The 27,661-nt window shown below is 36.6% G+C and overlaps 1 long non-coding RNA gene across 6 annotated transcripts in view; it reads right to left on the minus strand.

The window, feature by feature from the left end:
• The window catches only part of LOC136038681 (uncharacterized), a 142,582-nt gene extending 123,405 nt beyond the window's left edge, over positions 1–19,177 (minus strand). The window contains exons 1-2 of one of the 6 annotated variants that reach the window (XR_010620272.1): positions 19,163–19,177; positions 13,718–13,847 (exon numbers count right to left, since the gene is read on the minus strand). This is a non-coding gene — a long non-coding RNA (uncharacterized LOC136038681). The other 5 variants (XR_010620270.1, XR_010620271.1, XR_010620269.1 and 2 more) reach the window with 5 other exon arrangements.
• Between the last annotated feature and the right edge of the window lie 8,484 nt (positions 19,178–27,661).

The following is a 27,661-nucleotide window of genomic DNA, read 5'->3' on the forward strand; positions in this document are numbered from 1 at the left end:
TGGGCTCCAAACGACGTCATTTGGAAACATGAGTTGTATTGTCTGATTTTTGACAAAAAACGCTTAGATTCTGACGTAGTTCCAGTAAGGAAAGTCTTCAATGGCTCAGGTGGTGCAGCCAATAGAGGAAGTTTAACTTTTCCTGAGGCGCAACACATTCCCATTGTTTCACCATTGAATTTCAAGGCCTTGCAATAGGGACAAATTTTAGACATTGTCCCGATTTGAACACATCTACTCAAGCTATAATCATCGACTGGGTTGTACCTGAATGCCAGGCGATAACTTTCAGATTGCTCTGATTCCTCGGCACGCTTTCTTTTCTTACTTTCTCTATCAGCAGCAAGCCAGTTTCCCTGCTGGTCTTTTGATTCCTCGGCACGCCTTCTTTTTTCACTTTCTCTTTTAGCAGCAAGTCTGCTTCTGCGTTGCTCTAGTAGTTCCTCGGCACGCCTTCTTTTTTCACTTTCTCTTTTAGCAGCAAGTCTGCTTCTGCGTTGCTCTGGTAGTTCCTCGGCATGCTTTCTGTTCTTTCTTTCTCTATCAGCCTCAAGCCTGTTTCCCTGCTGGTCTTTTGATTCCTCGGCACGCCTTCTTTTTTCACTTTCTCTTTTAGCAGCAAGTCTGCTTCTGCGTTGCTCTAGTAGTTCCTCGGCACGCCTTCTTTTTTCACTTTCTCTTTTAGCAGCAAGTCTGCTTTCGCGTTGCTCTGGTAGTTCCTCGGCACGCTTTCTTTTCTGACTTTCTCTATCAGCAGCAAGTTTTTTGGCATAGACTCTTTGAGCATCTTCATCAGTCATTATAAACTTAAGCATTAATAGAATTCTACGCGAACATACGTCTTATATAACTTGAATGACGTCAAGCCTTCAAAGCAAAAATGATGGCAACTAATTTCATGACGTCAGCCGAAACATGACGGCGAACATATGTCTTATATAACTTGAATGACGTCACCTTCAAATCAAAAATGATGGCAACTAATTTCATGACGTCAGCCGAAACATGACGTCACCTGATCCATCCACAGATCCACACACAGACAACTTATTTTTATATATATAGATATATATATATATATATCCGATGAAGATGCTCAAAGAGTCTATGCCAAAAAACTTGCTGCTGATAGAGAAAGTCACAAAAGAAAGCGTGCCGAGGAATCAAAAGAACAGCAAGGAAACAGGCTTGAGGCTAAAGAACGCAAAACCGCGCAGTTAGATGAAGATCCACCTGGACAGCGAGAGTCAAAACATATCAAAACTGAAAATGATAGCGATGATGATTGGGTTTGGGATCTTGACTTGGATAAGGTCATCAATGCCTACCAGATTTTAGTTAAAAAAAACAAAGGTTCGGCGATATGTATTTCATAGTGAAGCTGAAAAATAAAGAAGAAAAAGAAAACTGAAAAAAGAAAAAATGTAAAAAACTAAAAAATACTAAAAACAAAAAACACTCAAAGAGAAATTACAGACCAGGACACAAATGACGACCGGGACAGAGGGAATATAAATAACGACCGGGACACTCAAGGAGAAATTACAGACTGGGATACCGGGACACAAATGACGACCGGGACACAGGCAATATAAATGACGACCAGGACACAGGTATTTAAGAATATCGTTCAAAGACAAATTTTTAATTGTAAGAAGACCGTTGAAAGAGAAATTTCTAATTGTAAAATGACTGAAGAACCTACAATGGCAACACCCGAGGAAGCTGCTCAAAACGAATGTATTCACGCCGAAGTAGCTGAGTTGGTAAAGCGTTATGTTTCAGGTTCTAGGTCCGAGAGGCTCCAGGTTTGAACCTTGGCTTTAGCATTAATACAAAAGAAGAAAAAAACAAAAAAAGGTAAAAACTACAAAAAAACTAAAAAGAAAATATATATATATATATATTTATATATATCATCTTTTCCACAAAAATAATAATTTAGTGCTTCTGCTTAAAAACAGCAATCGAATTGATGCCTCCTGATACGCAACTATCAACAAAGTGGCAATCGTTGTGGTCGGTGATCAGTTCTTACCTCGAGATAATATTCTTTATAGGCGAAACAATCAGTTGACAAGAATTGCTTAAACTCATCGATGCTACGATGCCCTACAATATCCTGACGAATATAAATGACGTCCGGGACACTCAAATAGAAATCACAGACTGGGACACCGGGACACAAATGACGACGGGGACACAGGGAATATAAATGACGACCCGGACACAGGGACACAACTACAATGGGGACGCCGGGGGGCACAGGGGGATATATAAATGACGACGGCAACAAAGGAAATGGTCGATTAGCAATCACCATCAACAAAGCTCAAGGGCAATCAATAGAATCATGAGATATAGATCTGAATACGGATTGTTTTCCCATGGACCATTATGCGTTGCATGTTCAAGAGTCGGTAAACCTGACAATCTATTTATATGCACAGACGATGGGACAGCAAAGAATGTTGTATATTCGCAAGTTTTACATAGGGACACAACTACAATGGCGCGTAACTAATATGGCGCGTAACGACTTACGCGCGCGGGGGGGCTTGGGAGGGCGCGAAGCGCCCCCACCAACTAGGTGTTGGGGTGGCGCTTCGCGCCACCCCAACAGCTATCTATATATATAAAAATAAGTTGTCTGTCTGTGTGTCTGTCTGTAGATCAGGTGACGTCATGTTTCTGTGTTGACTGACGTCATGAAATTAGTTGTCGTCATTTTTGCTTTGACGGTGACGTCATTCAAGATATTTAAGACACATGTTCACGTAGAAATCTATTAATGTTTAAGTTTACAGTGACTGATGAACTTACCATGGCAAAAGCCGATGAAGATGCTCAAAGAGTCTATGCCAAAAAACTTGCTGCTGATAGAGAAAGTCAGGAAAGAAAGCGTGCCGAGGAATCAAAAGAACAGCAAGGAAACAGGCTTGAGGCTAAAGAACGCAAAACCGCGCAGTTAGATGAAGATCCACCTAGACAGCGAGAGTCAAAACATATCAAAACTGAAAATGATAGCGATGATGATTGGGTTTGGGATTTTGACTCGGATAAGGTCATCAATGCCTACCAGATTTTAGTTAAAAAAACAAATGTTCGGCGATATGTATTTCATAGTGAAGCTGAAAAATAAAGAAGAAAAAGAAAACTGAAAAAAGAAAAATGTAAAAAACTAAAAAATACTAAAAAGAAAAAACACTCAAAGAGAAATTACAGACCGGGACACAAATGACGACCGGGACAGAGGGAATATAAATAACGACCGGGACACTCAAAGAGAAATTACAGACTGGGATACCAGGACACAAATGACGGCCGGGACACAGGGAATATAAATGACGACCAGGACACAGGTATTTAAGAATATCGTTCAAAGACAAATTTTTAATTGTAAGAAGACCGTTGAAAGAGAAATTTCTAATTGTAAAATGACTGAAGAACCTACAATGGCAACGGTACCACCATCGAAGTAGATAACCAGTGGGTTGTTCCATATTCCCCATTAGTGCGAAACGTCAACCCCAAGTCAAATTCGTGCATTGTTTGGCATCATTTTAACAACTTGCTCTCCATCAGCTCCTACAGAGTTATGGGAAAAATACAAGTCAAAAATGTCCGAAGATATACTCCATCGAAAACAGTTAGAGACGTCAGATATGACTTTTGATTTTACATCAGAAATTTATAACTACACTTTAGTTATTATAGAAGATTTGTGCGTACGTATGGCAAACAAACCTCTTCAGGATTTGGGAATGCCTTCACCTAACCGTATCGCTGCTGTTTCGACATGTGTAGAATTGGATCGTGAAAAAAGTTACAGTACGAATGATCTATTGTCGTATGTACAAAATAACATTTCCAAGTTAACGTCGGAACAAAAAGACATTTATGATACGATAGACTCAATTTCAGGACGTATACAACTACCTGCTGATTTCTGTAATTTAGTGACGTCCAAAAATTAATTGATTGAAAAAGTATTTCCGAATATTCTAAAAAATTATAAAAATAATAAATGGCTAAGTGAAAGAGCGATTCTCGCACCCAAAAATATAGACGTCCACGAAATCAACAATATTGTTTTGACCAAGATTCGAGACCAGGCAGTCCTTTACAAGTCAGTCGACACAGTTTTGGAACCAAATGAAGCGGTTAATTATCCATCTGAATTTTTAAATTCCATAGATCTTTCAGGGTTTCCACCACACGTGCTACAACTAAAAATAGGCGTACCAATAATACTTTTAAGAAATATCAACCCACCAAAGCTTTGCAATGGCACGCGACTTGCCGTAAAAAAAACAATGGAAAACCTAATAGAGGCCACAATCTTGACAGGGCCTTTTGAGGGTGAGGCTGTTGTTATTCCTCGCATTCCCATGATTCCAACGGATCTGCCTTTTCAATTTAAAAGATTGCAATTCCCAATTCGATTAGCATTTGCAATCACCATTAACAAAGCTCAAGGTCAATCATTAGAAAAATGTGGTATAGATCTTAATACTGATTGTTTTTCCCATGGACAATTGTGCGTTGCATGTTCGAGGGTCGGTAAACCTGACAATCTATTTATATGCAGCGACAATTGGACAGCGAAAAATGTTGTATATTCGCAAGTTTTACGCAGTTAATTTGTATTGTATCTACCTATCTATCTAACTATATAAAAACGAGTTGTGTGTATGCATGTTTGTTTGTTTGTAAAAAGAGCGTTTGCATATGACGTCATTATTAGTGCATACGGCTTTGTATATGCACAGACAATGGGAAAGCCAAGAATGTTGTATATTCGCAATTTTTACGTAGTTTAACTCCTGCAGACGAAATGAATGCTTGCCTGAAAAATTCTAATTTATGGGCACACTTAAAAATATTAAAATTAACTACAAATATGCGTGTCCGATTGCAAAACGATGACTCTGGTCAAACATTTTCAGATCAATTGCTGGCAATTGGAAACGGAAAGCTCCCAGTAGTGGGAAAGCCAAAAATGTTGTATATTCGCAATTTTTACGTAGTTTGAAACACATATATAAATCTATCTATATTCACTGGTGGGACACAGGGACACAACTACAATGGCGCGTAACTAATATGGCACGTAACGACTTACGCGCGCGGGGGGGCTTGGGGGGGCGCGAAGCACCCCACCAACTAGGTGTTGGGGTGGCGCGAAGCGCCACCCCAACAGCTAGTATATATATATATATATATATATATATATATATATATATATATATATATATATATATATATATATATATATATATATATATATATATATATATATATATATATATATATATATATATATATATATATATATATATATATATATCTATACATATAAAAATAAGTTGTCTGTCTGTGTGTCTGTCAGGTGACGTCGTGTTTCTGTGTCGACTGACGTCATGAAGTTAGTTGTCGTCATTTTTGTTATGACGGTGACGTCATTAATGGTATTTAAGACATGCGTTCACGGAAAAATGTTTAACTGTAAAATGACTGAAGAACCTACAATGGCAACAGCCGAGGAAGCTGCTCAAAGAGTCTATGCCAAAAAACTTGCTGCTGATAGAGAAAGTAAGAAAAGAAAGCGTGCCGAGGAATCACAAGAACAGCAAGAAAACAGGCTTGCAGCTGATAGAGAAAGTAAGAAAAGAAAGCGTGCCGAGGAATCACAAGAACAGCAAGAAAACAGGCTTGCGGCTAAAGAACGCAAAACCGCGCAGTTAGATGAAAATCCACCTGGAAAGCGAGAGTCAAAACATATCAAAACTGAAAATGATAGCGATGATGATTGGGTTTGGGATTTTGACTTGGATAAGGTCATCAATGCCTACCAGATTTAAGTTAAAAAACAAAGGTTCGGCGATATGTACTTCATAGTGACGCTGAAAAATAAAGAGGAAAAAAAACTGAAAAAATGTAAAAAACTAAAAAAAAATTAAAAGAAAAAACACTCAAAGATAAATTACAGACCGGGACACAAATGACGACCGACACAGAGGGAATATCAATGACGACCGGGAACCTCAAAGAAAAATTACAGACTGGGACACCCGGACACAAATCACGACCGGGAATATAAATGACGACCGGGACGCAGGGACACAACTACAACGGGGACGCCGGGGGGCACAGGCGGGATATATAATTGACGACTGAGACACAGGGATTGTTTGAATAGAAATTACAGACCGGGACACAAATGACGACCGGGACACTGGGACACAGGGAATATAAATGACGACCGGGACACTCAAAGAGAAATTACAAACTGGGACACCAGGACACAAATGACGACCGAGACACAGGGAATATAAATGCTATTTATATACACAGACAATGGGACAGTGAAGAATGTTGTATATTCGCATGTTTTACGTAGTTAAAAATATATATCTATATCTATCTCTATTCACAGGTGGGACACAGGGACACAGCTACAATGGCGCGTAACTAATATGGCGCGTAACGACTTACGCGCACGGGGGGGCTTGGGGGGGCGCGAAGCGCCCCGCCAACTAGGTGTTGGGGTGGCGCGAAGCGCCACCCCAACAGCTAGTCTATATATATAAAAATAAGTTGTCTGTCTGTGTGTCTGTCTGTCAGGTGACGTCATGTTTCTGTGTCGACTGACGTCATGAAGTTAGTTGTCGTCATTTTTGCTATGACAGTGACGTCATTAACGGTATTTAAGACATTTGTTCACGGAAAAATGTTTAATTGTAAAATGACTGAAGAACCTACAATGGCAACAGCCGAGGAAGCTGCTCAAAGAGTTTATGCCAAAAAACTTGCTGCTGATAGAGAAAGTAAGAAAAGAAAGCGTTCCGAGGAATCACAAGAACAGCAAGAAAACAGGCTTGCAGCTGATAGAGAAAGTAAGAAAAGAAAGCGTGCCGGGGAATCACAAGAACAGCGAGAAAACAGGCTTGCGGCTAAAGAACGCAAAACCGCGATGTTAGATGAAAATCCACCTGGACAGCGAGAGTCAAAACATATCAAAACTGAAAATGATAGCGATGATGATTGGGTTTGGGATTTTGACTTGGATAAGGTCATCAATGCCTACCAGATTTAAGTTAAAAAAAACAAAGGTTCGTCGATATGTACTTCATAGTGACGCTGAAAAATAAAGAAGAAAAAGAAAACTGAAAAAAGAAAAAAGGTAAAAAACCAAAAAAAAACTAAAAAGAAAAAACACTCAAAGAGAAATTACAGACCGGGACACAAATGACGACCGAGACAGAGGGAATATAAGTGACGACCGGGAACCTCAAAGAGAAATTACAGACTGGGACACCCGGACACAAATCACGACCGGGACACAGGGAATATAAATGACGACCGGGACACTCAAAGAGAAAGCGACCGGTACACAAGGAATGTTCGATTAGCAATCACCATCAACAAAGCACCGGGACACAAATGACGACCGGGACACAGGGAGTATAAATGACGACCAGGACATAAGTAAAAAAAAAACTAAAAAAAACTAAAAAAAAAGGTAAAAACTACAAAAAAACTAAAAAGAAAAAAACTAAAAACTAATAAAAAAACTAAAAAAGCTAAAAAACTAAAAAAACTAAAAAATAAAAAAAAATAAAAAAATGAAAAATAAAGGAGAAAAACAAAACTAAAAAAAAATAAAAATAAAAAAAAACTAAAAGGAAAAAAAGGGGAAAAATACAAAAATTTATTTTATCATATACCATTTCAAAAACGAATGTATATACAGACCGGGACACCGGGATACAAATGACAACCGGGACACAGGGAATATAAAGACACCGGGACACAAGGAATATAAATGACGCCCGGGACACTCAAAGAGAAATCACAGACTGGGACACCGGGACACAGGGAATATAAATGACGACCGGAACAAAGGGACACAACTACAACGGGGACGCCGGGGGGCACAGGGGGATATATAAATGACGACGGCGACACAGGGAATGGTCGATTAGCAAGAATTTAATTCTTATAAAAAAATATTTTTATGTGTCTTGCTCTCTCTTTTCTGCTTCAATCTTACGCATGAAGTGGTTAAAAGTAGCTGTCCGGGGTAAATTTTCAATTTGAATTGTTTAGAGAATATATCCATGGTGAGGGGTTTCTCCGTGGAGGTAGGGTCAGATTTCCTGGGATTATTTAAATATCAGTCAGAAATTAAATGAAAAAACAAAGTTTTTCTACTGAAAGTAAGGAGCGACGTTAAAACTTGAAACGAACATAAACTATTTCGTATATGAAAGGGGCGGTCCTTCATCAACACCTCAGTCTTCACTCTTTTTAGAGGATTTCCGCTTCTAATGATTTATCGTTATTTCTAGAGATTTGTTTTGCTGAGTGATTTTATGTTTGCTAGTGATTTTCAGTAACTACAAGAAAATCTGTTTATTTTACTTTTCATAGTGACTTGTGTTAGAATCGTAAAAATGCCGTAAAATTCCATTGATAAGCACAAAAACGCTTGATTCAGAATGAAAACTTTAATGGGATTCTTATTTTAAGGACATATTCTAAGGATGATTATCGACTAAATAAAACCAGTCGATGGAAATGACCAGAAAATTCGTTTATTTACTGCCTCGACCCTTAAACATTTTTGTCAGTGACACACTGCATGGATCTGGCATTTCACTAACATATTCCATATTATGGTGATGATTCCAGAACAATCCTGTGTCTTCCAGTCGGATGACAATGCTATTTGTCATTGATGGTATCACCTTAATCAACAGGTATGTGTTCTCTTTGTCTATATGTAGAATACCTTCTATTTCCTTAGGGAAACTGCCTTCAACTTATTCTATAGACTCAGGTAACGGAAAAACACACTTTTTCTATCCCTTTCAAGAGAAACAGTCACATTTTGAGTTGGTAATTTTTAGGCTATTTTTTTAAAATCAAAATTATAGTGATTTCATATCTTTGAACGTTAAGCCTGATTTCCGAGCCAAAATTCAAATCAAACTTCGTGCGAGACCTATTTGCTTGAATCAGGCTAGTGTCAATCAAAGTAAGAGATCTTATAGTGTAGTCTTCTTATTTGTTGAGTTTTTTCGAGCCTAGGTGTCATAAGTAAGGTGGGTACAGGTGAAAATTCTAGAACAGGCCTAGCCCCATATTGGTTTAGGCTTACATTGGTCTGAACCTTTTGAGAGAGGCCAAAGTCTCTGGGAGCCCATTAGTTGTATCTCATGTAAAATTGATATTGCTTAAAAGTCTAGGTAAAATTCTAGTTCAGCTACTTTTTGCTATCTTGGATATCGACTTCTTACAATTAAAAATTTGTCTTTGAACGATTTTCTTAAATACCTTTAATGACGTCATCGTCATAACAAACATGACGACAACTAACTTCATGACGACATGATGACATGACGTCACTCGACAGACCCACAAACAACTTATTTATAAATATATATATATATATATATATATATATATATATATATATATATATATATATATATATATATATACATATATATATTCACAGGTTGGACACAGGGACACAACTAAAATGGCGCATAACGACTTAGACACGCGGGGGGGCTTGGGGGGGGTTGCGCGAAGCGCCCCCACCAAATAGGTGTTGGGGTGTCACAACAGCTAGTATCTATGTTTGTGTACTGACGTCATGTTTGTCAACTGTCGAGTGACGTCATGTTTGTTTGTCGACTGACGTCATTAAAAGGATTGAGCATTATACCGTCATGAAGTTGTTTGTCGACTGACGTCATGTTTGTCGACTGACGAAATGTTGTATTTTCGCAAGATACAAGTATATAAGGCTTTGTATATGACGTCATTATAGGATGACACTACAGACCGGGACACAAATGACGACCGGGACACAAGGAATATAAATGACGACCCGGGACACAGGGACACAAATGACGACCGGGAAACCGGGACATAGGGAATATAAATGACGACCGGGACACTCAAAGAAAAATTACAGACTGGGACACAGGGACACAAATGACGACCGAAACACAGGGAATATAAATGGCAACCGGGACACATGGACACAACTACAACGGGGACGCAAGGGGCACAGGGGGGATATATAAATGACGACAGGGACACAGGGAATGTTCGATTAGCAATCATCATCAACAAAGCTCAAGGGCAATCATTAGAATAATGAGGTATAGATCTGAATACGGATTATTTTTCCCATGGAAAATTATATGTTGCATGTTCAAGAGTCGGTTTATATGCCTGACAATCTATTTATATACAGGGACAATGGGACAGCGAAGAATGTTGTATATTCGCAAGTTTTACGTAGTTAAAAACATATATATAAGGCCTCATTCAAGTGCTGGTCTATATTAATCACTAATTTAGGAAAACAGTCTTCCTTTTCTCCTTCTGTCTCTTTTTTTTTTATTTGTTTGTGCTGTTACATTGTTGATTTCTCTTTTCATAATATATATCTATCTATATTCACAGGTGGGACACAGGGACACAACTACAATGGCGCGTAACTAATATGGCGCATAACGACTTACGCGCGGGGGGGGCTTGGGGGGCGAAGCGCGACCCCAACAGCTAGTACTTAATAAAAATATGCACATATAGAAGTTTATTGCTTAAGTTAATTTGTAAGTTACGTATATTTATTACTAATAAAAAAACATTCTTAAAATAAAATTAATAATTCTTTTGGACTTTTTAAATAACCAAAAAACTTGGAAGGCAACTAGGCCCACTCTCCCACCGCTTTTTCTCAAAATCGTCCGATCAAAACTTAGAGAAAACCATTGAGCCAAAAAAAGGAAAATTAATATGCAAATTTGGTTTTAATTATTCATGTTCGGTGAGCCAAAATCAAAACCTGCATTAATTTAAAAACATTCAGAAACTAGATCTACGTTGCATGGGCAACATAATGTGTTGCGGCAACCTTTGTTCGACTTCGCCGAGTAAAGTGTTGCGAGAGCAACACTTTGGTTTTGTTTCGTCGCTTCGATTAAAAGCTGAAGTTGTTAATCTGTAAGGATCTTAAAATAAATACTAGGTACACCAACTCGCAAAAATTGCAAACCCCCATTGCAACTAGCAAAAGTTGCAAACCCCTCATCGCTGAAGATGATTGTAGCCTAACAGCCGATTATTACTTACAAGTCCCCTACATGTCTTACCACTGGAACCAAACTGGTCTTACCATCTAATAAACCAGAAAAAAATAATAGGTACACCAACTAGGAAAAGTTGTGAACCCCTCATTGCCGAAGATGATTATGAGCTAACAGCCGACTGTTGCTTAAAGCTTTCCCTATATGTCTCACAATTGGTATCGGCCTATTTTTGGTTTCAGTGTGTACCTTAGTACTGAAATTGTCAACCCCTTTAAACTTTCAAACTGGTATAGCTCATGAAGGAATGTTTCTACCAAAAAAAGGGATGCCATACACTTTGATCAGCTCATCAAGAGATATCGACTGCCGTCAAAAAAAATCTATCTGTCTTAGCTCAAAAGTTGACTTTTTCGCCGTAGGAAAGGATCAAAGGATAAACTCTAATTTAATTAGCAATGAGAGAACTTTTAAAGTTTAAGAGGGCCATTTGATACCATTTCTGTATCAGCCTATATTTGGTTTCAATGTGTACCTTACTACTGAAGTTGTCCACCCCTTTAAACTTTCAAACTGATATATCTCATGAAGGAATTTTTCTACTAAAAATGGACGACATATACTTTGATCAGCTCATCAAGGGCTATCGACTGCCTTCGAAAAAAAAAACTATCTTTCTTAGTTCAAAAGTTGACTTTTTTGCCGCAGGCCAAGCTTCTAACGTCATCACTTAGAAAGAAGCACAGGATAAACACTAATTTCTTTAGCAATGAGAGAACTTTTAAAGTTTAAGAGGCACATCTGATGCCACTTCTCTACCGCAATCCCAAGTGCAAAAAACCTAATGATAAACTCAGCTGAAATCACAGAAATGGGTAGAAACAATAGATTTTTGGCCCCAGGCAAGAGTTCTACGAAGCTTTCCAAAATGCAAAGTCATGTTCATCAATCTGGCCTAAGGTCCATACTTTCCGTAAACCCTTATCACTTTCTAGGAATAAGCTGAAATTGGGGTGCTAGAGAAAAAAAAGTGTTGCTCTCGCAACACGGTTAAATAGAAAAAACAAGTTTTTTTTCAGCTGAAAGTAAGGAGCAACATTAAATCTTAGAATGAACAGAATTTTTTGAGTATATGAGGGGTTTCGCCCCCTCCTCAATACCTCACTCTTTACGCTAAAGTATTCTTAGCAATTTCAAAAGAGCTTATTCGAATTAAACGGCCTTTGTGATTCAGAGGTCATTCTTAAAGAATTGGAAAAAAAATAAAAGTTTAGTGTAGAGAGCGAGGTATTAACGAGTGGGCGAACGTTTTACGTAAGTTTATTTTGTAAGTTACGCATATGAATTACTAATAAAAACGTTCGTAAATAAAATGAAAAGTTCCAGTTGCCTTTTAAGTGACCAAAAAAATTGGAAGGCAACTAGGCCTCCTCCCCCGCCGCTTTTTTCTCAAAAACGTCCGATCAAAACATTGAGAAAGCCATTTAGCCAAAAAAAGGGAAATTAATGTGAAAATTTCGTTTTAATTATTCATTTAGGCTACATTTAGCCAAAATCAAAACCTGGATTAATTCAAAAACGTTCAGAAATTAAAAAAAAATTAACTGAAAGTAAGGAGCGAAGTTAAAACTTAAAACGAAATGAAATTATTCCGTAAATGAAAGGGGCTGTCCCCTCCTCAATGCCCGCTCTTTACGTTAAAGTTTGACTCTTTCTCACAACTCTATTTTTTAAAACAATAAAATACTTTAGCATAAAGAGCGGGGCACTGAGGAGGGGACAGCCCCTTTCATATACTGAATAAGTTCTGTTCGTCTTAAGTTTTAATGTCGCCCCTTACTTTCAGTTAAAAAAAAACTTTTTTTTTATTTATTTAATCAAATTCAGAGAGATTAGAAAACCTTATTTTAGAGGTTTCAAGCTCCTATCTACAAAAGGGTTACAAAAAAGCTCCTATCTACAGGGGTGATCGTATGGAACCAATGATTTTAGAAGATCGGGAAAGAGCTCACATAAGTGACCAAAAAGATTGGAGGAGAATTAGCCCATCTTCCACGCCCCATTTTCCCCCAAAGAAATCTAATCAAATTTTGAGATAGTCATTTGATTCAGCATAGTTAAAAGGTCTAATAACTATACCTTTTGGGATGATATGATCCAAAATGGGCCCTGGGGATAAGACTGTAAGCTAAATCATTTCTTTACTGCTCTCATATAGTATTTGTTATGGGAAACATACGAGAATTTCTCGGGTGTAATTTCCTGCAGGGGAGGGGGGAGGATTTGCCACGGTAAGAATTTTCCTTCGAGAGGAAAGTTCCCGGGTGAGTTTTTCAGGGTAGATTTTACAAGGGGAGGGGGAAGGGTATTTCCTGGCATTATCTTAACAAGAGCTAAGAGGTCATATGCCACTTGTGACGAGGCAAGAAGAGCTAAGAGCCAAGAGCTCATATGGTATGAGCTCTAACAAAATTCTAAGAACCAATAGATAGGTTTGCTGCAGAGACACACACCAATTATATCGATTCAGTATAAACATAGAATAACTGTGTCTTTAAACATGGACTTTCTAAAGTCCTATACTTGTGCATTTGACCACTTACCATTTATTTTTAGACAGTGGAATTGCCCCAATATTGATGAATTTTGTCAGCAATATCAATACTGTAAATTATGAGATCATCAATATGCAATGGATAGGAGATAATTTCAGTCCTTTGAGGTAAAATTCGCCTGCAAAATAGTTAATCAAATGGATACCGACACTAGTCATGTGATATGATTGTAAAATTTAAGGGTACATTCTGCAAGCCAGAAAAGTGATGCTCTGACCTATTCAGATACTAATGGTCATCATTCCTACTAGGAGGATCAAGTGGGCTAATCTTAAATCATCTGATCCAGTCTCAAAATCTTCTATTTTAGTTGTCCCCCCCCCCAAATAGGTGTGGCCAAAAACTGGTAGCACAGCAATCAATCTGGCAATGATGTGCAATTGTCCTATATAGAACACATGTATCAAACCTTCCCTAGCTAAGTGCATGTTACAACAATTTCTGTCAATTATATAACTCTTATGACTGCTATTAGAAAAGCTGTGTTTTAGTTCTGAATCATGCAAAATGAAATGGTAGAGAAAAGAGCAACATTGTACATTCAATTTAATTTTAAGTTTGAGAAGTAGACAAACGTGATGTTTGACAAGCTAAAACAGACCAACAAGCTAAAACCAAGATTCTTTGTCCCAGGCTCAAGTTTTTCATTAGTACAATAATTATGGATAACAGAAACCATAGTGAAGATGACCACTCTCAAGGAGGCTTTCAATTTCAGAAACTAATGCAAAAATCAATCATGGTTGAGATTTTACATAAGAAAATCACCTAAAAAGAATTTGCTCCTCAAGGACAAATCAGCAACCAAATTTTAGACAAACACATCATTGAAAGGCTCAGAAAATGTTTATTTGCATGACACCAGATATTACACACAAATGGATCATGACACCATTTTATGTCAAATTATCCTTTCAACAACAAGACTTTTGGATCTCAAAAGACATTCATATGGTTGCTCTCTCCTCCATAATTACCTGATCTCAGTCCCTACAACTTTCCCTAAACTAAAAAATCTCAAAAAGAAGTCATTCAAGATTTTTTGAAAATACCAAAAAAGTTTAAGGGAGATGCTGAAGACCCTACCAGTTGAAGACTTCCATGGGTCCATAATGGATGGAGAAGAACTAATTTGACGAGAATAACACTGATGTTTGAAAAAAAAAAAATCAAAACGTTGCTTAGCTAAAAATAAGTTTCCTTTCTTTTCTGTCATACTTCATAAGCTACAACAATAAAATACTTCAAATTTTTTACTGATTTATTATTATAGCTCTTATTATAGGAAACAAAAGAAAAAAGAAAGTGGTTCACAAATAGATTTCATTTATGAGAGATTCATGGCCCTGGGGAAGGGGGTGTCCTCCTCCCTAGAATATTGGGAATTTGTAATAAAAGTGCAAAATTGTAGTTGGAAAAAATTACACTAATGTTTTGTAAATATAATATTTTTCATAAAATGGTAGTTTTGGTAGTTTTACCATTTTTCACCAAGCTTTTCATACAATTTAACTTTTTTGTAATTGGATACCTATCTATTCCTGTAATGGGGTTGCTTTGACATAAAACCAAATAATTGTATTTTCTAGGCACTTATGTTTTGATTGGCTAAATCAATATTGCAAAAATTCCATTTTTCTCTTCTGCTGAATTTAAATCTTTCATTGCTCCTTTGCTATCATGAAATTTGGTTAAGAAAAGGGAACCCTGAGTGAAAATTACCTCACTCCCATATGACAATGGTCTGGAAGTAGCTTACTACTCTTCTGATGGAAATATCTGATTAGAATAAAAGTAGTAGGCCTACTATTTGTTCCCTAATTCTATGATCTTTCCAAATCTAATGGTTGCTTTTATAACAATCCCCTCCCTCTCCTCAAGGTCCTATATATAGCCCTAGGATATAAAAAAAACACTATATCATGAATAGTCAAATTCATGATTACAAGACTAGGTTTAGTGACAATTTAGTAGTTGAGCATAGAAAGAGCATGAAGTGTGGATTGAGATTACAGTTTTTTGGGCCTTCTGTGTGGAATCTATCACTGTTGAGCATCAGACAGCATATATGCTAACTTTTAGTTTTTAACCCCTTCAGGACAGATGGTTCTATCCAGTACTATGCATAATTTTAATATTTTTTTTCATCAACCCATGGTATTACTAGATGACCCATGGCACTTGAAGGAAGCCAAAAATCCTCCCATGTTTTATCAGACACTTACATAGTTGTCCATTCATAGAAATCAGTTAAAAGTATATTTTTGCAAATTATGCACTCAATCACAGACAAAAATAGATTCCAGACTGCAGAAAAAGACATTTGAATGAAGAATCTATGATGCAAGTATGCCAATTAGGGAGGTAGGAGGAATTTGCCCACCTATTTCTTTCATATTTTAGTTATGTTCTATGTTAAAGCAGCAAGACTGGCTATCTGGTTGTTTCTAGTTGTCACCCCTCTGGTTTCTTTTTTCACAGCTAATAAATAGTACTGTGCCCCTAAAACTCCTAAAATATTCAGATAAAAACACAAAGTACACCCTTAGAGCCACCTTGTCGGAAAACCCTGCAAGGAAACTTGGTCCTTTGGCTTTAACAACAATAAAAATTCATTTGCTTGAAAAAACAAAGAAAGTAGCTTCAACCATAGTATTCTGCATTGGCAATGAATGCATATGACCACTGCCAGCATTGAACACTTTTTCTTAGCATTAGGGCATGTGAAAGGTTATTGACAATGGGAAATGACAGACCCAGTGATCTCACAATCATGGCCATTACAAAAGAGGAGGCAAATAAGTAAAGCTAGTCAAGTTTTCAGTATATTTGCTCAACATTATTAAGTTTTGTTATTTGTTTTTATTTCCATTAATAAAATTCATTGTCCTTGACCCTATTCCTGTGAATTGGTATTACTGTTATGATGTACTGTAAAATTCTAGTTTAGCTACTTTTTGCTATCTTGGGAAGGGGTTAGCTTAGGAATATGAAACTTTCAGGGATGGGTGTACAGACTAGAGTATGTCCTGGGAAGATATGTTTAAGTACCTACTTCCATTCCTCCTCCCTTTCAAGGTTAATGGTCTTTGATAACCTTTAAAAACTGGCAAATTTGCAGTCAGTCATATAATTTAGCTAAGAAAAAAGTGAAAACATCATTTGATGCCTTTTTTATACTATTTCATAATCCAATAATTGCTTCTAGGGTTAATTGTGTCTTCAGCCCTTAGAGGGCCCTGATGGTGTTTCATTTTCTTAACCATACAAAGAAGTTAATAACGCTAGTTAAGTTATTGAAAAGTGGTTAAAAACATATCACTAGTTTATAAACAAGTTTTTCAAGAGTAGCCTAATATATTCCAAAATATTTATTTACAAATATTCAAATCTCATTTATTAGGCAACTCAAATATAAACTGTTTTCCTACCATTTCATTTTAAGGGTGCATTTTGACAGCAGTTTCCCATTGTATAATTTTGCACTATTTTTAGTCAACAAAATTTGAAAAATGAGCCCTTAAATTGAAACAGTAGGAAAACAGTTTATATAAGTGTTTTTGGAATACATGACTCTTGAACACCTTATTTATAAACTAGTGATATGTTTATAATCACTTTGCAATAATTTAACTAATGTTGATAACTACTTTGTGTGGTTACAAAAATGAAATTACTTTGGGGTCCCTTTAAGGGCTCAAGATGCAATAAGCCACAAAAGCAATTATTGAATTATGAAAGAGCATAAAAAAGGCATCAAATGATGTTTTCACTTTCATCTTAACTAAATTATACGACCCACTACAAATTTACCAAAAATCTTTGTTTTATAAAAGTGAAACCTACCAAAATAGAGCTTCTGCTCAAATGAAGTACAACAAAACTGTTTACAGCTTCCCAACTTTGTTTAATCCCAAGATCTGCATTCCTAAAGTTCAGGAAAAATCTCATTGATATGGCTTAAAATTCTACTCAAATAACAGGAATAGTATCTTCAGAACTAAAACCAAAGAAAAAGAAAGCAGTTAGCCTACTGAAAATTGAGGTAAAACATTACTTTGGGTAAAATTCTAGTTTAGCTGCTTTATACTATCTTGGAAAGGGGTTAGGTTAGGAAAATGAAACCTTCACTAATGAATTCAAGGTCAAGAACACAGTCTTGGAAGGTATTACCAAGCTTCCATATTAACCCTCTTTTGATTTCTAAGTGTTAGAAATTTACTTACTTGACAGGTCTGTACATATTGAAATTTAAACAAAACAACATTTTAGCTTAATTTTCAGTTATAAGTACCTTTTTCTCTAGTTTTAGTTTTTAAAGTTCAATTTCTGCTATTAGAGTAGAATTTGGAAAAATTTTAGCTTAGCTATTTTGGAAAGGGATGCTATTTTTAAACTTTCAGGGATGTGTTTAAACACTAAAGTATACCCCAGGAAGGTATTTTGAAGTACCTAATGCCACCCCTTCTGCTTCTAGAGGTCCCTGACCTTTGGTGAGCATTTAAAATATTTGTGTTATAAAAGTGAAACCATGCAAAATAGATCTTGTGCTTAAAGAAAACACAACAAAACTGTTTTCAGCATCAAAATCTTGCTCAATCCCAAGTTATGAGGTTTCAAAGACCTGAAAATAGGATCTTCCACCAGAATCTAATCAACCACGTATGCAACTGTCATCACGAAGAGTGATTTGACAGGATCAAAAGTCCTTATTTCACTCCAAGCTGTGATTTAAGGTAATTTTAAGGATAGCCTGTATTTTCTAAATTTAGAAAAAAAACTCATGGATACTGTTTAAAATTCTATTTGAACAACATGAATTGCATTTTCAGAACTAAACCAGAGAAAAAGAAATTGATAGCTGAAAATAAGGTAAAATATTATTTTGTCCAAATTTCAATAGGTATGGACCTGGGTAGCTGGCAAATTTTTAAGACTTAGAAATCAGAAGTATGTTAACATCAAAGCTTGAGTAATACCTTTGCAGAGTATGTTTACAGCCCTGGATTTAATAGTGTAACTTTCATTTACCCAGCCTAACCCATATCCAAGATAGCAAAAAGTAGCTGAACTAGAATTTTACCTAGACTTTTAAGCAATATCAATTTTACATGAGATACAACTAATGGGCTCCCAGAGACTTTGGCCTCTCTCAAAAGGTTCAGACCAATGTAAGCCTAAACCAATATGGGGCTAGGCCTGTTCTAGAATTTTCACCTGTACCCACCTTACTTATGACACCTAGGCTCGAAAAAACTCAACAAATAAGAAGACTACACTATAAGATCTCTTACTTTGATTGACACTAGCCTGATTCAAGCAAATAGGTCTCGCACGAAGTTTGATTTGAATTTTGGCTCGGAAATCAGGCTTAACGTTCAAAGATATGAAATCACTATAATTTTGATTTTAAAAAAATAGCCTAAAAATTACCAACTCAAAATGTGACTGTTTCTCTTGAAAGGGATAGAAAAAGTGTGTTTTTCCGTTACCTGAGTCTATAGAATAAGTTGAAGGCAGTTTCCCTAAGGAAATAGAAGGTATTCTACATATAGACAAAGAGAACACATACCTGTTGATTAAGGTGATACCATCAATGACAAATAGCATTGTCATCCGACTGGAAGACACAGGATTGTTCTGGAATCATCACCATAATATGGAATATGTTAGTGAAATGCCAGATCCATGCAGTGTGTCACTGACAAAAATGTTTAAGGGTCGAGGCAGTAAATAAACGAATTTTCTGGTCATTTCCATCGACTGGTTTTATTTAGTCGATAATCATCCTTAGAATATGTCCTTAAAATAAGAATCCCACCAAAGTTTTCATTCTGAATCAAGCGTTTTTGTGCTTATCAATGGAATTTTACGGCATTTTTACGATTCTAACACAAGTCACTATGAAAAGTAAAATAAACAGATTTTCTTGTAGTTACTGAAAATCACTAGCAAACATAAAATCACTCAGCAAAACAAATCTCTAGAAATAACGATAAATCATTAGAAGCGGAAATCCTCTAAAAAGAGTGAAGACTGAGGTGTTGATGAAGGACCGCCCCTTTCATATACGAAATAGTTTATGTTCGTTTCAAGTTTTAACGTCGCTCCTTACTTTCAGTAGAAAAACTTTGTTTTTTCATTTAATTTCTGACTGATATTTAAATAATCCCAGGAAATCTGACCCTACCTCCACGGAGAAACCCCTCACCATGGATATATTCTCTAAACAATTCAAATTGAAAATTTACCCCGGACAGCTACTTTTAACCACTTCATGCGTAAGATTGAAGCAGAAAAGAGAGAGCAAGACACATAAAAATATTTTTTTATAAGAATTAAATTCTTGCAGTGTATGATTTCCCCTGACAAGTTCAATCCCTGAAAACTTCACTCCCCATGGAGAATTCCCCGTGAAAAACCCCCGGCAGAATATTTGTTCCCGCCCACCCGAAAATGTATGCATGCATCCCAATAACAAATATTATTCGTGAACAAAGGGCAAATTTTTTAACTTAGACCTTTCCCTTGAGGATACAGAGGGGGGGGGTATGTTTTACCCAAAGGCATTGCTATTGGGCTTTTCAACTATGATGAACAAAATTACTATCTTAAAATTCTGATCGAACGATTTGGGGAAAAGTGGCGGGGGGAGGTGGCCCAGTTGCCCTTCAATGTTTTTGATCACTTAAAAAGAGCACTAGAGTTTTTATTCCCGTTCGAATTATCCCTCTTCCGATATTTTAGGACCACTGGGTTGATACGACCACCCAAGAAAAAAAAAATAAAATAAACGCGCATCCGTGATCTTTCTTCTGGCAAAATATGCAAAATTCCACATTTTTGCAGAAAGGAGCTTGAACCCTGTTCTGTAGAGTTCTCTAATATGCTGAATCTGATGCTGTGATTTTCTTTGAAATCACTTGAAAATTTAGGGGGAGTTTCCCCTTTTTTCGATAATCAGGAAAATTTTCTCAGGCTCGTAACATTAGATGGGGAACTAAACCTAATGAAATGTATCTATTTGAAATCAGCATAAAAGCCCATTCTTTTAATATATCTATTGGTATCAAAATCCCTTTTTTTAAAATGGTTTTTTAGAGCTACGTTACCACAAAACGTTTGAACCGCAATATCCTCATATTTTTCTTTTGGTTGTTATTACGTCTAAGAGGGAATTACCTTCTGCTCAGTACCTCACTCTTTAAGCTAAAATGTTTGTGTATTTGTGAAAAGCTTATTATTCTAATTAAATGGTCTCTGTGTGTCAGGGGTTATTCTTATATAATTGGAACTAAAAGTCAAACATTAGTGTAAAGAGTGACGTACTGATAAAGGGGCAACCCCATGATATACGTAATAATTTCTCTTCGCTTTAAGTTTTAATGCTGTTCCTTACTTTCAGTTGGAAGAATCTCCACGTTTGAAACTAAATGCCTTAGACGCATTGCAGGGATAACCTACATTGACCGAGTCTCAAATGAAGACCTCCGAAAACTACTCCGTTGTCCCCGCACCATCATGGACCGGGTCAGAAGCCAGCAACTCCGCTGGCTTGGCCATATCCAGTGAATGTCGGTCAACCAGCTCCCAAAAATCACATTCGAAGGACGGGTTCACGAGACGCGCCCCAGAGGGCGACCTCGTAAGAGATGGACCGACAACTTCCCGGCAAATAACCTCCCCCAGCTACTTCGTCTAGCGCCAGATAGATCAAACTACCGTCGCCACATTCATCATTTGTTCAGAAGAGAAGAAGCCCCAATACCGCCACAAAGGCCGGACGGGACTTAAGTCAAGTCAAGCTAAGATTGGCAAAAAAAACAGACAAATTATTGTTTATGTCGGCCATTATTTAACAAAATTCTAACTTTAGCGTAAAGAGTGAGGTGCTGACGAGGGGAAGAAGCTCCCTCAAATACGTAATATGAGAGTGCTTGCCACTTAGTCAATACCCCACTCTTTATGCTAAAGTTTGAATTTTGTTCCAATTCTTTAAGAATGCCCCCTGAATCCCAAAAGTCGTTTATTTGAAATAAATAGCTCTTTTGAAATTAGTAAAACTATTTTAGCGTAAAGAGCGAGATATTGACGTGGGGGTGAACCCCCTCATATACATAATAATTTCTGTCCGTTCTAAGTTCTAATGTTGCTTCTTTACGCTAAAGTATGCTCCTTTAGAAGTTGAAAAAACATGTTTTTTAAAATTTAATTTCTGATTTGATTTTTAAATAATGCTGTGAAATCCAGCATTTCCCAGCATCATTTAAAATCAATGAGCTATTTTTCTCTTCGTGAGAAAACATGAAGAATCACTTCATGAAGAGAAAAATTCTTTTCATGGAAATTTTCTTCCCCCATTCATGGAAAAATACTCCCACGCAACCGTCTCCCTCCCCCTCCCACCAGAAAAGATCCCCACTGTAAATGTCCATGCACTTTCCATTAACCAATACTATATGTAAACAATGGGCAAAGCTCATAGCTTAAAGTCCTTCCCTCGGGGAGTTTGGGGGATAAAGTCGTCCTCAAATACACAGTTATGAGATTTTTCGACTATTTTGAACAAAATGGCTATCTCAAAATTTTGACCTGGTGACTTTGGGAAAAAATGAGTGTGGGAAGGGGCCTAGTTACCCTCCAATTTTTTTAGTCACTTAAAAAGGGCGCTATAACTTTTAATTTCCGTTCAAATGAGCCCTCTCGCGACATTCTAGAACCATTGGATCGATACAATCACCCCTGGGAAAAAACAAAAAACAAACAAACAAATAAACACGCATCCGTGATCTTTCTTCTTGCAAAAAATACAAAATTCCACATTTTAGCAGATAGGAGCTGGAAACCACCTCAGTAGAGACAGTAGGATTCTCTGATACGTTGAATCTGATGGCGTGATTTTCATTAAGATTCTAAGACTTTTAGGGGTCTTTTCCCCTTTTTTTTGACAATGATGGTAGGATGGATAGTACTAAACTCGATGGAACCTATATATTTAAAATTTGCATAAAAATACAATCCTTTTGATGTACCTATTTGAATCGAAATTCTGCTTTTATGGCACTTGGTATTTACCAAGTGACATATAGCGATCACAAGTTTTGTCGGTCTGTCTGTTGGTCCTGGTTTTGCTAGTTTAGGCACTTCCAAATAAGCTAGGACGATGAAATTCTGCAAGCGTATCAGCGACCAGACCAATTTAAATTGGAAATAGTCGTTTCCCCGATTAGAGAGATCGGGATGAAACTTGGTGAGTAGAATAAGCAAATGTTGTAGATACGTGATTGACGTAAGCAGACTGGATCCGCCCTCTTTGGGGCAGTTAGGGAGGGAGGATCCAGTGCTTTGGCAAGTTTGGTGCTACTGGACGGTCTAGGACGATGAAAATTGGTAAGCGTATCAGGGACCTGTACAAAGTGACTTGATAAAATTGTTTTCCCCGATTCGACCATCTGGGGGGGCTGAAGGGAGAGTGAAAATTAGAAAAAATGAGGTTTTTTAACTTACGAGTGGGTGATCGGATCTTAATGAAATTTGATATTTAGAAGCACTTCGTGTCTCAGAGTTCTTATTTTAAATCCCAACAAAACAAAATTTTGAGATTATTTGGTCGTTTCCTATGAAATTAATTTAAGAAACTTTTTCCACAAAACAAGTTTTTCAAAGAAAATTAAAGAGTTCCATTAAATCAAAAATGAGTGGAAATTAAGTCAAATAATCTTCCAAGCGTAAAACTACCACAAATCACTATGACTAAATGATAACCCTCCACGTCTTCTCAAGATCAGAACATAATTTGCGTTTTACTGAAAGTACAAAAACGAACGAACGTGGATTATCAGTTTAATTGACATATACTGATATTTTTTCCATATAATTTTGATAATTTTTATATTTATAAAAGTAAAAAAAAAAGTGAAATCATATAAAACTTGTTTAGTCTTCAGTAGAGCGCAAATTATGTTCTAGTCAAATTTCATCTTCATACCCATAGGCATAATTGTAGTAGTATTCACAGTAGTAGTATTGATATTACTAGTGATAGTAGTAACATATTTCCTATTGATCAGCGAAAAATTCCTTTCATCAAGTCCTAGAGGTTTCAAATTAATACAACTAGTCTTCGCTATGACATTGTTGTTATCATATTTTCCTCTCAGTATTCTTATGCTTAAAAGCTTTATCAATAGATTTAGTGTTAGTAGTAAATGCAGAAATAACACCAGTATTAGCAGTAGTGTGCACATATTACCTTTTAGTGTGATGATCTTCTCCTTTAAGCATTCTCTGACAGTTCCAAGTTAATACCCAAATCGATTCTTTAGATACGCTATTTTGACAATTTGCATGCACATAGCGTCTTTTGATTCAGCTCAAATTTTTCCCTCAATACTATAAATAGATTGGTCTGGTAGTAGTAGTGGTGGTAGTTTTAGTAGTATTGGTAGCATGAAAATATTGCCTTTTTGATCATCTCCCTTATCATTTTCCAAATTAATATATTGATACTTCCAAATTAATAACATTTTCAAAATAAATATACTATACTTTGACCATCTCCTGAATTTTCCAAATTAATATACTAATTTTTTAACTTTATACTAAATTTTTAACTTTAATTTAAAACTTTATACTAAAGTTTGACTCTTTCTCTTAACTCTGTTTTTAGAACCGTAAGAAACTTTAGCGTAAAGAGCAGGGCGTTGAGGAGGAAAAACCCCTTTCATATACGGAGTAATTTCTGTTCGTTTTGAGTTTTAATGTTGCTCCTTACTTTCATTTAAAAAAAACTTGTTTTCTTTATATAATTTCTGGGCGTTTTTGAATTAATGCATTTTTGATCTTGTCTCTCCGCACATAAATAATTAAAACGAAATTTGCATATTAATTAATTGAAATTAATCGGAAAATTTTGAGAAAAAAGGAGCGAGGGAGGAGGCCTAGTTGCCCTCCAAGTTTTTGATTACTTAAAAAAGTAACTAGAACTTTTAATTTTTTACAAACATTTTCATTGGTAAAAAATATACGTAACTTACGAATTAACTTACGTAACGACCTTCTATATTCGTATGTTTTTATTGCGTATATGAGGGGGTTCAACCCTCGTCGATACCTCGCTCTGCACACTAAACCTTAGATTTAGTCCCAATTCCTTAAGAATGACCTCTGAATCACAACGACCGTAGCATAAATAGTTGAAATTACTAAAAATACTTTGGCGTAAAGAGTGAGGTATAACGAAGAGGTAAACCCCTCATATGCGTGATAATTTTTGTTCGTTTTAAGTTTTAATGCTGCTCCTTACTTTCAGTAGAAAAAAACTTTTCATATTTATTTTATCATTGTTTTTTCAAATAATACTAGAAAATCCTGCGCCCCCTTCATTGAAATTAGCTTCCCCCATGAGAAGCTTCTCCATGGAAATGTCCTCCTACCTAACGCTCCTCCTCAACTCTCCCCCCTAAACCAAAAGAATCCCTCTGAAAACGTATGTACCCTTCCCAGTAACCATTACTATATGTAAACACAGGTCAAAGTTTGTAACTTGCAGCCCCACCCACTCGGACTGCGGGGGAGTAAGTCGTTCCTAAAGATATAGTCATTACATAAAAAAAATTAATACTTCACTTTTCCTCCGAGAACATCATATCAGCATAACCCTCACAATAAATAAATCAATCAAAACTCATATTCTAAAAAAAGCAATTATGTTTTTTGACTATGGTGAATAAAATGGCTATCTCAGAATTTTGATCTGGTGACTTTTGGGGAAAAATGAGTGTGGGAGGGGGCCTAGGTGCCCTCCAATTTTTTTGGTCACTTGAAAAGGGCACTAGAACTTTTAATTTCCACTAGAATGAGCCCACTCGCGACATTCTAGGACCACTCAGTCGATACGATCTCCCCTGAAAAAAAAAAAAAAAAAAAAAAAAAAAAAAAAAAAAAAACAAACAAACAAACAAACAAACAAACAAAGTAACAAACAAATAAACACGCATCCGTGATCTGTCTTCTGGCAAAAATGCGAAATTCCACATTTTTGTAGATAGGAGTTTGAAACTTCTACAATAAAGTTCTCTGATACGCTTAATCTGATGGTGTGATTTTCGTTAAGATTGTATATCTTTTAGGGGTGTTTCCCCCTATTTTCTAAAATGAGGCAAATTTTCTCAGGCTCATAACTTTTGATGGGTATATTTGATCTTGATGAAACTTATATATTTAAAATCAGCATCAAAATGCGATTCTTTTGATCTAACTATTGGTATCAAAATTTCATTTTTTAGAGTTTCGGTTACTATTGAGCCGGGTCACTCCTTACTACAGTTCGTTACCACGAACTGTTTGATTCTAATTTAATGACCTTCGTGTTTCACGAGTCATCCTTAAAAAATTGGAGAAAAGGCAAATTTTAGCGTAAAGAGATTGGTACTGAAGAGGGGACAATCCGCTTCATATATGGAATAGTCTTTGTTCGATTCAAGTTTGATCTTTGCTTTCGGTTGCAAAAACTGTTGTTGTTTTTTTCCGTATTTTGTTCTTTAATTTTGATATGGACAGCACCGTCTTTTTTATGTAGAACTATCCACATATTACGGAGTGGATGATGTTGGGGTATCGGTGGTGGGAGGGAGGGGGTTTCCAGTGCTTGAACCTCAAGTGGGCCCAGCTTGATGGTTAATTATAGTTCTGTAATATTTGAATCATTTTTACAGCAACAAAAGTATTTTTCTTTTATCCAGTCATCCGAACATCTATGGAAAGATGCTTTCATTCATTCCACCCAGAGGACCAAATGAAGGGTAGGTTGTTCTCAAGTGGCCTGGGAAGGGGTCTTAAGAAGGATTGAAGGGTAATTACAACCCCTTTTTTATTTTGTTACTTTTCTTTTATTTTAATTTGTTTTATTTTGTCGTATTTACTCAGGATGGGCACGGTTGGAGAAGGAGAGTAACTAGACATGTCTAAAAACAAGAGAAAAGGAAAACCTTATTACTCATTTTCATACCTTGAAAATTTTTCAAAGGTTTTCTAGAGAGGGGGAGTGGCCCTACAGCCATGATATCAACCGGCGGGGGTCACTCGAAGATAAATACCCTCTTAAGTCAGTTAAATAGGCTATCTCTAAAATAGATCCGAAGTAAGAAAAAATTTTTTACATACCCTAAATAATTTTTATGTATTAAAAGAAGAACCGTCAGGCTTACCATTTTTAAAATTTTGATTAAACAGTTCGTGGTAACAAAGTTTAAGTAAGTAGCGACCTGGCTCAATAGTAATCGATACTCTAAACAATAGCTAAGAGCTTCTATGACACATGTGACGAGGTCGGAAGAGCCAAGAGCTCAAATGGCGTGAGCTGTAGCCAAATTCTAAGAATCAATAGATTGATTTAAAAAGAAAATCAGAGGCATAATGCCGGTAAATTTTGACTTAAATCAAAAATTTTATCTGGTGCATTTGGGGAGAAAGGGGCTTGGGGGGAGAAGGCTGATTGTCCTCCAATCACTTTTGACTCTTAAAAAGTGAACTAAAACTTTTAATTTTCAGTCAAATGATCCCTCTCTAAGTTTATACGAGGATCCCTTCCATAAGAACCATATATACCCCAGGGCATAACTTATAACGCCTACCCACAGGCCCTGGGGGGTTGTGTCGACACTGGAGTTCTTGTTATCTTATGTTTGAACTATTTTAAAAAATGACTAAAATTTTTTATCAGATGGGTTTGGGGAAAAATGAGTGTGTGGGGGCTAGTTACCCTTGGATCCCTTTTGACTCTTAAAAAAGTGAACTAGAACTTTAAATTTCCAATAAAACGAACCCTTTGGAAGTTTATGCGAGCATTCCTTCCATAAGAACCATATATGCTCCAGGGCATAACTTAGAGCGACTACCCCCGGATCCTGGGGGGTTGTGTCGACACAAAAA

Source organism: Artemia franciscana, chromosome 18, assembly GCF_032884065.1.
Source record: "Artemia franciscana chromosome 18, ASM3288406v1, whole genome shotgun sequence".
Taxonomy (NCBI): Eukaryota; Metazoa; Arthropoda; class Branchiopoda; order Anostraca; family Artemiidae; genus Artemia; species Artemia franciscana.